Source organism: Haplochromis burtoni, unplaced genomic scaffold (genome assembly GCF_018398535.1).
Source record: "Haplochromis burtoni strain Fernald_Lab_line unplaced genomic scaffold, NCSU_Asbu1 Contig_60, whole genome shotgun sequence".
In the NCBI taxonomy this organism is placed as follows: domain Eukaryota; kingdom Metazoa; phylum Chordata; class Actinopteri; order Cichliformes; family Cichlidae; genus Haplochromis; species Haplochromis burtoni.
Genome location: NW_024582421.1, coordinates 626,628 through 640,966, shown reverse-complemented (window position 1 = coordinate 640,966; position 14,339 = coordinate 626,628). Strand labels below are relative to the sequence as shown.

The following is a 14,339-nucleotide window of genomic DNA, read 5'->3' as shown; positions in this document are numbered from 1 at the left end:
TTAATTTCTCTATCGAGTAAAAGTTATATCGCGATACATATCGTTATCGTTCTATCGCCCAGCTCTACTCTGTACTTAAATATCTCTAAGTCATGTTCTATCTTCATGTAACAGATATTAGCAAAACTAATTAAAAACACAATCAAATAAATAAGTACATACATTTTTAAAATATTTGTAGCATGTAGAACTATGCAAAAATGTTAACGACCGAGTCATTTCTTTATGTTTTGCTCCCAAGAAGCAAAAATATTTTGAAGTGGTTTTGATCAGCAGTTCTGAAGAACTTTTAGAGTTTTTCTTTGGACATTGGCTGATTTACAGTCCAGTCATTGTACCTCATCATTTTCAGAGGAATGTTTTTTGGTTTTTTTTGCGAGAACATGCAAACTCCACACAGAAAGACGCCAGCCTTCTTGCTGTGTGGCAACAGCGCTAACCACTGTGCCACACGGTGCTGGTATGAGGGTACTCCGGCTTCCTCCCACCGTCCAAAGACATGCAGTTTGTGGGGATAGGTTAATTGATTAATCTAAATTGCCCATAGATGTGAATGCGGGAGTGAATGTGAGTGCAAATGGTTGTCTGTCTCTGTGTGTTAGCCCTACAACAGACGGGCGACCTGTCCAGGGTGTACCCTGCCTCTCGCCCTATGACAACTGGGATAGGTTCCAGCACCCCCGCGACCCTGGAAAGGATAAGCGGAAGTGAATGGATGGATGGATGTTTTGTTTTTTTGTTAAGCCAATTGACACTGAGCTATGAATCATTCAAGTATGAAAACCTTCATAATTTTCTATAATTCTTTCCCATTTCTTTGGTTGAATCTGACAAAACCCAAAGATAACATAACTTGACGTTGTGGATTTTTACACCAACAAGGCAATTTCCAAACAGCTTAAAACAAAATATCCTGGTATAGTGTCAAGTATTTATTAAAAAGAAAAGTAAAGACTTTGAATAGACAGAGGACAAAAGAGAACGAATCAGGCCAGATGAACAGTATAGGTATGCAAAATGACTCAAGAACTGGACTGGAACAAAAAAAACCTGTAAAGTACAGAATGCTTTCCTACATACCCAGAGACACCGTGTAATTAGCTGTTGAAATCCCCTGAGAGTGTGCGCATGCAAGAGTAAAGTTAAAATGATAAAGGAGGGGGGCAGTGAGAAGACAGCTGCTTGCATAAGCTGGCTTACATAAGATCTGGCTAATAATGCCACTGTTCAGCTTAGAAGAAAAAATAAAGTTATACAAGATGTATGCCAAGATGCAAGACATTGTACACACACACAAACTAATTTCTCCATCCCTTTCTTTCACAGAACTCATACGCATGAAAAATCACATTTTCTTATTAAACTTTACACACAAACTCTCTCTCTCTCAGACACACACACACTTTTGTACTCTATACCAAGGCCCTTCACTGACACATTTATTTTCCAGAGTAATCTTAGCCCAAATCTAATATTAACCCTCAAAAATGTGCTCTAAATGTGATGAGGACTCTCACACTCAAACTGGTTTCACATGCAAAAAAAGGATGTAACAAGAGCTCACACATACTAACGCAGTGATCTTGCACCCTGGTTTCAGACGTCAGCAGTGCTGAACAGTGTGTACCAGGCGCTCATTATAAAACCTGCAGGAAGCTCGATGCAGATTTTAAAGAGGGAAGGGGGGGGGGAATGGTAACATGAACTACATAGAGTCAAGCTTTCCCATAAAAAAAAACTTGTATATAAGCTCTTCATTTAAACTTAAATTAGAAAGGGCTGACACTGGCTTTTGTATTTTTGAAAGCTGTTCACTTGTACCTCTCCATCACATGTGTTTCACAGAAAAGGGATACAAAAGACTGAAGCGTTTCTAACAACAGATCAGTTTCCTCCTTTGAAAAACTCAAAACCCGACACACTGATGACGCACTACCCTGATGTCAGCTGACCGTGCACCGCACATTCCCCAAATGCAGGTCATTTGCAAGAATAATCAGACCACCAACGCTTCGGTTCACGGCTCTGAAAATGGATATTGTATAACACCTTCCTTTTATATTGAAGTGGCTTACAGACTTAGAAGATCTGCATCACAACCCCTAGCTTGTGTAACAGAATTACACAATACTGAAACCTGGTGGTGGTGGGGAGGGAGGCAGGGGGTTTACCAATCTAGTCAAGTTGCTTTCATCCAAAACAAGATGACACATAGTTCAAACACACACACACACACAAAGTTCTTTCTACCCAATGTATGTCAGTGCAGTTGCTTTTATAAATAGAATATGTTATTCTGTAAAGTGATCATTATGGATGCTCTGTTTAGAGGATGTACTTGGGTGTACTTCACAGTTAGGCTGTGATTTACGTCTTCCTTTGGAAATCTGTTTGGTGACCCTTTGACTTTGTACGCCAGCGTCATCATCACCAGACACAGCTATGCATTATATGGCTGTGTTGCCAAAACACATGCTAATTACAGGACTGTGCAAAAGTTTTGAGCCATCCCTCATTTAGTGATAATTTGCTTCTAAAGAGCCAGATTTTCTTGGATTGTTTCTGTGGTCTTGGGGAACAGTTCTCCCCGCTTTCTGAAGGACTTTCAAAGTTTTCCAAGCTACTTCAAGCATAAAAAATCCCTCAAGTCAAGGGATGAAACAGTTCTGTGTCTACACATAACAGTCAACCTAACAAAGAACCAAATTTAAATTGTATCTTAAGGGCTTTGTTACTAGCAGCATTTGATAAAAATCAAAGAAAAAACATAATTTGTTGCCATTTCGTTTTGTTCAGTCTGCAAAAAATGCCAAAGATAAAACAGTTTGTCAGACATAAAAATAGTACCAACACGATAATACCCAAGAGCTAATTGCTGAAAATGTGGCATAGTATGCAGTGTGTCCTTAAAGAACCTGTTGAAACTGGACAAATGGAAGACAAAAGAAGAAGTGGCAGGCCTGACAGCAGATGAAGAATATGTCATGCCCTCAAAAGCAATGGAGAAAAATTCAGCAGACATTGCACAGGACCCAAGAGAGGCGTTTGGATCTTCAATGTTCACTGAAGCCTCATCAGAAATGTTCTCAGTGTACAGTTGGGCATCAAGAAGCCATTCCTAATTAAGAGAAAGTGGGAGAAAATGCTGAGGTATGCCAAATTACACAAGAACTGGACTGAAAAAAAAAAATCAGTGATCACAGGTTTTATGGAGAGATGAATCCAAACATAAAGAAGCTGGTTAAGAGAAGGGTGCAAGAAAGTGTGTCTACAACCATCAGCGGAGGCTCTGTCATGGTTTGGGGCTGCATTGACGTCAGTGACAAGAAATCTTGCCAAAACTGACTGAATTATGAACACAGGAAAGTACCATCAGATTTTGATCCACTATGCAATACCATCTGGAACGTAAGAGCAGTAAAAGCATATCTCGATAGAAAAACTCACAGTAGAAAACCATCGGTCATGGATTGACCTCCACAGAATCCAGACCTCAGCATTGTTGAAGCAGTGCGGGATCATCTTGCCAGAGAACAGGACAAAAGGAAGTCAACATCCAAAGAAGAGCTTTGAATGTCTTTCAAGAGGCCAGAAAAATTATTCCTGGACATACTTAAATAAAATACAAGAAAGCTTAAGAGTGTTCAGACTATATTTAAGAACAAAGGTGGTCATATCAAATATCAATTCCAGGCTCTTTAGACCTATAAAAACTCTGCTTTTGCCCTTTGTTTGGACATGGTTCAATTAATCACTTCACCTATTTCTTATTTGCACAACACTGCAAAATCCAATGCAGTACACACTAAATTTCAAATTATAGTGTTAATGCAGGTACTATTAATAAAAGGAAACGTTTTCAGTCCGTAAAAACAAACAGTATTTTTTCATTAACAAGTGGACCCTGCTTGGTTTAATCTGAACCTGCACACACAGCAACCATTTTTCTAATTCTGTCTTTGAGCCTATAAATACCCACAACATGTACAAGTTTGTCCAGGATTAGCCTCATTTTAATTCTTTAGCTTCGAGGTCACACTCACAAATTAGTGACCTGGATCAATGGAACAATGTTGATCTGCACAGGCTTGCTTCACTGACTATTTTTAAACCTTTGGGCCAATCCCAAATGTTACTCACATCTAATGCCTGCCCACCTGATCTCCTCTTGCATTACAGCAAAGAAAACAAGAAAAAAAAAAACAGACTACACCCACATATGATCATATACATTTCATTAAAGAGCTTTTAGAATTGAAACAATGAGCATGGAAAATCTTTTCTTTTATGCTGGAGAGTATTTAAGTACAAATATTGTATTTATTTGCATACTATTGTCACCAGCAAATAATGTAAAGATTTTCAAGCTTAATCAATATTCTCATGACCAAGGTCCAGGCACTTAAAATGGTAAAGGGTTGAGGAGCAGCATGGGAGGTATCACATATCAGCAGGCCACAATGGCATCCAATTGGATATAGCTGGCTGTGCTTCAGCCAATAAGGAAGGATTTAGTAGGTTCACCGGGTTTGTTTAAGGTTCATGTGCAGACACTAGCAGGGACGGGTCTCTTCTGTTTAGGTTATCTGTACTACCTATAAGGCACTCAGTACAAGGCAACTAAAAACCTGCTGGAAAAGCCATGATAGCTTCAGCATGAAAAAAACGAGACAAAACTGGAGACCAAAGTCCAGAAAAGGGAAAAGGTGACAACAGGAAGAAGAAAATCACTTTTTTCTTCACTGTGCAAAAAACATCTATGATTGGAAAAGTTTCTGCAATGATACTTAGCTAGGATTCTATCGATGTGTGTGAAACACATTTAAATGTATTTGTAGCAATCAAGATGTTAAGATGACTCAGAACCTTAACAGCAATCAATTTAAATTTTATCACAAGCAAAATGAAACTCTTTTAAAATAATTCTTCTAGACACTATAAAACATGTACACAGTCTCTGCGTCAAAAAACCAATCCAATGTGGAAGGGCCTGAAGACCTGTATTATATCTCATTTTATTTTATTTATATAGCCCCAAATCACAACAACAGTTGCCATAAGACACGTTATATTGTAAAGTAAAGACCCTACAGCAATACTGAGAAAACCCAGATAAACAAACAGCAAGCACTCTGAGCAAGCACTTGATGACAATGGAAAGGAAAAACTCCCTTTTAACAGGAAGAAACCTCTTGCTGTTAAAAGGAAGAACTAGGCTGCTAGGTAGAGTCAACCATCTACCACAACCAGCTGCGGGGTGAGGGTGGTCACCTATCAGTTGCTTGGGGTCGATATCCTGTAGAACTTTACTACAGAAACATCGTCAACCCAGGAGTGACATCACTCCAACGCCACTCTGGTAGAAACTGCACACTCATTGGTTAACCACTTGTAATTGACAACTCTTTAGTCAATGAGTCTACGGTTTCATACCTAAATCCACCCTTCCTTGTCACATGCATTTTTATTTTGCAACCAAGATGACAACAGTGGCAACGCTCAGCAAGACGTTTGAAAATAGGTCTTCAGAAACCAACAGGTTATGCCACAGTCGCTACATCCATCTTTAATATTGTCTGTGACTTTAAGGCGTAATCTTTTAAAGCCGTTCTGGCAAGCCAACAAATGTTTATTAAAAGAAATCCAATCATATTTTCTCATCCACCTCTGCCAAGATCCATTTCCTCTCATGTTTATCAGACATGAAACTTGAATGCGATTCTAAAGGGAAACAAACTGCTTATCAGAACAGTATGTAGATTTTTAAAAAAAAAAAAACTACTTGACTGAAAGAGAGCAAACATTTTTATTATTTATTTTAATCTAAAATGTGGTTAAAATACACCATTTGTAGGCATCTAATATTCCCCTTCTTCTTCTACTCATTGGTCAAACAGAGCTGAAAAGCACTCATCACTGAAGTCGTGGAACCTTTCCTCACCTGTGAGAAAAATCAACTTCGGAACAAAACAAAGTCTAAAGAGTTTAAAAAGTAAGAATTAACACTTATCTGAGCTTTTTTAAGTGAAAAAAGCAAAATCCCTGCAATAAGCAGACTCTATTAAAGTCTCTTATGTTATTCAAACAACACACAACCAATGGGGGAAAAAAACAATTAGCAAAGAAAGTGCTAAATCATGAAGCAGACAATAGTTACTATTACTTTCTTTTTTCTTTTATAAGGACTGCTGGTACTAAATTATCACACAGTCCATTAGTTAATTAAATTTTGGTATAGAGCAAAATTTTATATAATTACAACCCACTTAATTAGTTACCCCTTGCTAGTACTGGGTTGCACCTCTTTTTGCCTTCAGAACTGTGTTCTCTCTTCATGGCTCAGATTCAAGACCCTGGAAACATTTCTCAGAGATGCATGCCAGTCCATGATAGCATCACACAGTTCATTTGTCACTATACATCCATGATGAAACTCTCCACTACATCTCAAAGGTGCTCTATTGGATTGAGATCTTGTCATATGGACACACTTATTCAGTTGCTTCTATTAACAAGCAGCTGAATAAGTGTAAATAATAAAAGGCTTGTCAGTGCATGCATGTGTATTCCTTTTGTTCTAGTAGGCCTACAATTCACAGTGTTTAAAAGTTTCACATTTTAAGACAGTTTCCTAATCTTGGCTACAAAAAGCAACCCTCAAACCACATGTTGACCTACATCATGTTCAAACAGGAATCCAAGCATCTAGCTATGTACACACACAGTGCTGTAATTTAGATAGAACACAGAGAAGAAAGTAAACAAGATGATAGACATGCAGCAGGTGTAGCTATGGATACTGGACAACAAATGACTAATGTCAACAATAAACAGGTGCATTTACACAGGCAGGTATCATAACATGCACAAAGAAAAAAACTGAGAGGAGAGAAGAGAGAGCTTGCATATCAGAGGTCACAGATCAAACATAAAAACAATGCTAACAAACACTGTTCTCTGGACTGCCACACACCCACGCAGTGAAGATGTATCGGGTCTCTTGGAATCTTCAACACCCTGCAAACGAATTCAACCTTTACCACTGGGTTAAGTGGAAGATGCACAAGTATAGCTGTACTAATAAACACACTGAAGAGGGTTGGCTGTCATAGACACTGCAATACTGCGGATCCTAAGCTGAACCACATCTGACCAAAACTTTTGAAATTCTCATATCTTAAGATTGTTTGCTTTAGTAAGCTGTGTAGTTTATATTTGCATATGTACAAGAATTCATGGATTAGAGAGAGAAGGAGAGACTTAACAGAGCAATGAGTAAATTTTTAACCCCTGTGGGTCACCGTAGCATCATAGACCACAGTCACACAGACCCATAGGGACCACTTGTGAGCATCTGGTCATGAGAGATAAAGTGTACAGACTAGTCAGATACTACCACACAAACTACAGGTGACTGCTAGCAAACAAAGCAATTGCAAGGAGGTTTTGGGTCCAGCACCTGTACAGTTTAAGAAATTTGACATTTGAGCAACTGTTGCAGAACAATTTCCTTTCAGGGATTATTACAATAATTTGTAATCTGAAAATGTCACCAAATATTTTTCACGAAATAAATGAATGACCTCTAATAAATCCTGCAGTGGATAGCTTCCCCATTATTTAAATGCAGTTTTCAAACACTGAGATTCAAACTGAGACCACTTCCAATGAGTTCACAGTGTGTTACTGAAAAGAAAGGAAAAAGTGGCCGATGAAAACTCAGACATGTGAACAGACTCTATCCTCTCAGATATCTAGCACTGAAAATCTGATACATCACAGCAGACTTGCATTCATCAATACAATCCTTGACTCTGGGAGTAAAACTTACAACTGAGCAGGTGCTCAGAAAGAAGATGTTAAATCATTAAAAGTTTAGTAGGATGAGGCCCTGAAGGGATCATCTCAGGGTGTGTAGGATTTTTCCACAAGACAGGCTCGGTAGTAACTTTCCATTAAAGGAAAAAGCAGTCAGGAGACAACCCCTATGCTCAACTGTTTACCTTGCTTCAGCTAACAGCCCACATGCAGCTGCTACCCCCACCCCATCCCCCTTTTTTAATTATACTGTTAGACAAGACACAGTGTAATAAATCAAAACATGACATCGAATTTTGAAAATGAGAAATATCAGACTCTTAAGGAACATGAAGGCAGGACTTCAAATTAATTCCCCACTGAATGTGTAAAGGCCTGAAGGGTAGGAAAGTCAACACGGCCAGGCTTTCTCTGCATTAGCTGACTCAAGAAAACCCAAAACTCCAACTGGAAATAACGGGTATCACGATGGTGGTTATCAGCTTTCTCTATTAAGCTGGACTTTCTGCTTCAGGCTCTGTGCGGCCCACATGAAAGCACCCTTTCAAGCATCATATGACTCTTCTCCTGCACAAAATGATCCCTATGAGTGCCACTGGCTCCAATCGGAGAGATTATCAGCTGATCATAGTAAAACAGTGACACAAATCTATAAAGAACATAAAAATTTTAACAGTCAAGGCCAACACCGTTGCAAATACAAGAGATTAATGTTGAGGAAAATCCTTAATCTGGTGATCGACTGCACAGAGCAGTAAAATTGACATTTTAATTTGAGTGAATATATTTATTTTATCACAGTGCCCTCTCAGAGCTATTTATTTCTAATGTGACTGCTGCACATTAGTCTGAAACTTTAAAGTAGAGACATTTAAACATTAAATGTTCCTGTGCCACAGCCTAATAGAAGAGACGTTGAAATTGCTTTAGTTCGTTGGAAGATCAAAGTGAACTTGATTAAACAGGTATTCTTACTGTGTGTTTTGTGCAGTAGTAGCTGCAATTCCAGCAGTGTCAAACAGGCTTATGAGTAGTAACTAGGCAGTAGTAAGCTACAGCTTAACATGCACCTAAAAACATGTTCTCCCAGCAGAGAATCTCTATCACACTTACAACATGCTGTAAGCAAAATAATTAGTGAAATCATGGTGCTTCTGGTCATTTTAAACCCAGTAAAAAGAGAATGACGTTTGTGACACTGAAAACTCTGACTACATGTTCGACATAGCTCGATAACCTACTAATCCCTCTTCATAGCATACCCCTATGGCCACACCAAGGTTTGCTGAGTACTGCAGAATTCGGCTACGTTGGATTTTTTTGTGGATTCGCTAGAGATATTTTACATTTATAAATAAAAAACATATTTTAAAATTGCTTAACTTATTTAAACCAATCCTATCATAACAACATACATATACAAATACAGACACTCATAACGTGCCCCAATCATCTCCACCACTTTGGTCCTGCCTTCTCACACCAACTCTGGGCGTACTGGCTGGTTTTGACTGGCTGTTAACTGCTATTTCCTGCACATACTGGAGATAATGTTTCAGCAGCCTGAGTTACACAAATAAAGATGGTATAACAAAGTCTCTCAAAGTTTTAAGTGCTTTGGTTTTATGACAAGTCTGGTTTAAGCTTGTCATGGTCACTCTGACGAATGGTGACATCACAACTGCTGCCACTCGCCACGCTTTTGCATCGATATGCTTGTCACACCACAGATCCCTCAAAACCATTACAACTGGTGTGAAGAACTGAGTATAAAGGAGTACTTAGTACTACTCTTACACTCCACTGATGCTGAGGGTTTTTTATTCTGATGGGCGACATCATTCGGGAGAAGCCACTCTGCTGCTGCCATTAGTTACATCCCTGTCTCCAGATTTCTTTTCACTGGCTGAGGTTTTTACGCTCATACATAAAGAGAACAGTCACAGACTTCAAACCACTCTTCCGCATGCAGTTTTAGACAGAAGTAACACTCAGCATGTTCACTGCTGTAAGCTAGACAGCAGTCGCTCTCTGCATCTGCCCCTCTGTTCTTTACACTCAATTAGCCACAAGAAGAAAAATGAGCCTTTTGCAAAATTTCACACTTCCTCCATCAATCCTGATGTGTCACAGTAAAAAAGAGAAATTGCTGACAATTCCTCTATTAAAGATTTTAAAATGACATTTAGTTAGGTTAACTATTACAGTAGGTCAGAGACACAGTGGCTCATCCACCCCACTCGTGTTGGTATTACGAATTTCCTAAAACATAAGAAGCACCGGAGCTCAGTCTCAGCTCCGTCGTTCTTTCACTCGTTCTCTTTCCATTTCTGCTCCACTGATTTACATTTTCTGGCCACAAGGAGAGATAAAGTAAAACCAAATCTCTAGTTAATCCGAACTCCCTGCTGTGATGTTTCACTCAACTCTGAAAATTAGCATCTGACCCAGGTCAGAGCGCCCTGCCCGGCATCCATCACTTTCTATCTCATTGTGGTTTTTGTCCCCCGTCTTTACAAGAAGCGTAGGTCAAAGAGACACTTACAACACTCACCCGCTGTTTAGGACTCAGTATGGGAAGCAGTGCGCATGACACACATGCCCTCTTCTATAACTCAAAGACAGATATTCTTTCCCGATTCCCTTGTTGGCACATTCATCTGCAGAAAGTACATTTAGTAGACAAATATCCTCCATCCTTTATTGTTTATTTTTTAACTACATGAACACATCTCACCCTAACTGCTTTGAAACATTTGATAAGTGAGAACTAAAAGTGCATTTTCGACTTCGCCACCAGCGCTATCATGCTAGTGCGGGCAGTTCTTCCCCTTTTATCGTCAAGCAGATGAAATCTCATCTGGTGCTCAACCCCCATCACCATACATAAATGTCAAGCAGGCCAGCGGTAGCCACCTTGCTCCCATCACTCCTGTGCTGTTTCTAGGGATGTGTTCCTGTACTGAGCTGCCTGCTGAGCTCATTAGCAGGAACAGACCGAGTGATGTAAGGGTGACTGGAGGGATGAAAAGAGCACTACAGGAGCGTCCCCAGATCATCCTTTCAAAATTATACTGAGAATCTGGATCTAAACAGAATCCCCGCAAAAATGTAATTAACCAATCTTGACCTGTGTTTGAAGTATGCAAGCCTGCAAACAGTATTTTGTTCAAGAGAGAGCGAGAGAGGAAACAAAGGCCAAAACTGGACAAATACATACACGGCCAGATTTGACAAGTCTGGGAGTTTGCCAACCTGATCATATCAAAGCTTGAGTTTGAATCATTCCAGACAGTCTTAAGTAAGAAAAGACGCAATGTAACCTTCAAAACGGTACTTCAAATTCATCTCTACCAGCAGCACAATAAGTTTCACTAAAAAACCCAAAAAAACCCCCACAAAAAAACCCCAAAAAAACACAACACTTGACGGCCAGTTAGTGAAGCGTTTAAGATTTATATAAGAGCTTGATAGAATTTATTGTCTCTTTCTTTTTTTAAAAGTAAAGAGGCTTCCATAAGCTCAGGTTGCAAAACCAGAGTTTGTGCACTTCTAATGAGCTTTAAAGTAGAAATGTGGTATGAAGCTTCAACTCTCTTTCTTCTCGCAGCTTTCTTGTCATTTCTTTAAGTAGTCTGCAGGAATAGTTCTCCAGGCTTCTTGAAGGACATTCAAAGCTATTTTTAAGTAAACAACCTTTATTTGTCTCATACACAATTATACAGGGTACAACATGTAGTGAAATTCTTGAGCTGCAGACATAGCCACGCCATTCCAGGGCTTGGTTTTAAGCATGGGGGGTCAAGCCAGGACCCTTACTGGATACTGGGTGGGAATCGAATTTGTGACTCCCGCTCCGAATGGGGCGTAGTCTTACCACTACACTATCCAGAGCCACACACTATCCAGAGCCAACATATTTTGGATGTTGTCTCCCTTTTTTTCGGTTCTCTGTCAAATATGTTTCCACACTGCTTCAATAACGTTCAGGTCCAGGCTCTGGGGAGGCCAGTCTATGACTGATTCGTGTTCTCTGGTGTTTTGTTCTGTCCCAATATGCTTTTACTACATTGGCAGCATATTTGGGATAATGATCATGCTGAAAAAATTAAGCTGTGGCACAATCAGGCAATTTTCATATGGTGTTTCACGGTGGATCAAAATCTGATGGTATTTTTCTGTGTTCATAATTCTAAGATCTCCAACACCACCGGCTGAAATTCAGCCCTAAACCATGACAGAGCCCTTGAGGATGTTATTTTCTAGTTCAGTTCTTGAGTAATCTGGCATTCCTCAGCCCTTTCTCCCAGTTTCCTTTAAGAATGGCTTCTTGACAGCCAACGTTTCACTGAGACCATTTCTGATGAGGCTTCAGTGAACAGTCGCTGGATGGACAGAGGACCAGATGCATGTCTAAGGTCATGAGCCAGGTCTTGCATTTTTTAAGTGTTTTTCATGACTTGCAGGCACTGTTCATCTGCTGTAAATAGTTTTTTTAGACCTGCCACTTCTTCTTTTGTCCTCCACTTGTGTAGTTTCCACAGATTCTTTAGAGACACTGTACCTCATGCTATGTTACTTTCTTTTTGGGGATAACCTTGTTGCAAAAAAATACTATGTTTATGTCTGTCAAACCATGTTGTTGGCATTTTCCACAGATTGAACCAAAGAAATTGAAGGAACTAGTTTTTGTAGCAGGCTGCTGGTAACCAAGTGCCTTAAAATATAAAATAAATTGCTAAGTTGTCCGTTAAGTATAAACACAACACAAGTTCTTCTAGTGATCTAGGTATCCTTTGTTGTGCTTTAATCCTTCATAGCCCGGTGTTAAATGGCAACCCTCTGGTCCGGTACAAGGACTGGACTGAAAATTGAGTGAAAACTTCAGAAAGCCTGGAGAACTATTTACTCAAGGAATAATTAGAAAGTGTGGCTCCTTGAAAACAAAAAATATAAAATCCTCTGTACTTTTGCACAGTGGTGTGTGTGGGTACAGTTAAATAAACTGCCATACTTCTGCGCAGATGCACTTTCCTCTGCACTTTTAACTTCCGTGTTAAGACAACTGGTATATTCCAGTGCTTACAGATGCTCACTGCTGTATATTTGTGGAAGCCTTTTGTGTCTCTAGATGGAGCTGTGCAAAGTCCTACAAACTGTCTCGAGTGATGTCATTTGGTTGAAGCTGTGCACAAGTGTGACAAACGAACTGAAAAGCAATGGGAGAAGTTAAAAAGTGGCTGTGAAAGATCCCGGGAATACTAAAGCTTAAGCTGCTGATGGTGCTAATCGGCATCCTAATAAACAGAAAGCCTCAGTTTACATAAGTCTTTACATAAGTCACTTTCCTTATGCTTTCCCTTCATAGCCTAACTGTTAAGTAACACCTATCCGCTTCTTATTTAATGTGTCCCCCTGACTGCATCTCTGTGTCGGCTACTTCTTCCGAAGTCCTGCTATAGAAAAATTAACACGAAAATGAAAGCAGCGTGCTTGCTTGTTTCATAACACAGAAGAGGGGGGGCTGCAACAGCAATGCAGACAGGAGGAGGAGGAAGCGAAGAAGGGGTGGGGGGTGCAAGTGCAGCATGCTCCTCTATTGTCTGGAGCCTAATTGACGCTCCAAAATAGCCCAACAGGAGAGGGGAAAATGCTTTTAGCAGGAAGAAAACATTCGAAAGCGGACATTAAAGCCGGCGTGTGTCTCTCACCTTCCGTCCCCGTCTCTGCGATGAGTCCCTTCAAGTAAAAAAAAAAGGGGAAAAAAAGCTTTTATTTAGGAAGTGGTAATGAGAGGCAGGGCAGGCTTGGCCGCTTTCACCCATTCATCGGTTTCTTACTGAAAGAGGAGGGTCGGTCCTGTTGGTCCCTGCACGCGCTCTGTACAGGAAAAAAAAAAAGCCATTACGAAAGTTCCGGAAGTGCCCGAGCATCCAAAGTGTTGTGGGCTCCAGTGCTGGTTAGCAGAGGAAAGGACTGCATGAAAGTTAAACTGTCAAATGTTATTTGATGCGTAATACGCGGTTCATTTTGTTCGCCTTTGTTGCATCATCCAAAAATATAATTTAGTAGTTGTTTAAAAAAACAACAACAACACACTTTGTGCAAAAACAAAGAAGAAGAAAGCCTGATTTATAGCGAAAAAACAAACAAAAAATCCCCAAAATATAATTTTTGAAAATTTAGTAATCTATCGGCAAAACGTCTGGATGTGTAAAACCTGCTTGTAGCTTACCTAAGATGGCCAAGATCAAGAAATTAATTTAATAAACTGGTATTAACATAATGCAATTTCCTGTTCAGATGTCCGATGATTTCCGAACAAGCGCCCATGCATGCAAGTGTTTCCAATCAGTCTGGCTGGCCTCTGAAGTTCTAAGTGTCTCATATATATATTTATATATATTTATATATAAACCGAAATTGTATTTGTCTGCTATATTTTTAATGCTCATTTTGAATTGGATACCAGCGAAAATGCTTCTAGCTGGGACAGTGACAACAAAAAGTCTGTAAAAGTT

General features: G+C 39.6%; 1 protein-coding gene across 1 annotated transcript in view; it reads right to left on the bottom strand.

The window, feature by feature from the left end:
• LOC102314191 (helicase ARIP4) overlaps window positions 1–13,696 on the bottom strand; it is a 79,860-nt gene extending 66,164 nt beyond the window's left edge. The window contains exon 1 of the mRNA XM_014338990.2: window positions 13,530–13,696. The gene's annotated coding sequence lies outside the window, so the exon portion shown is untranslated. The remainder of the gene's footprint in view (window positions 1–13,529) is intronic.
• Window positions 13,697–14,339: the final 643 nt, after the last annotated feature.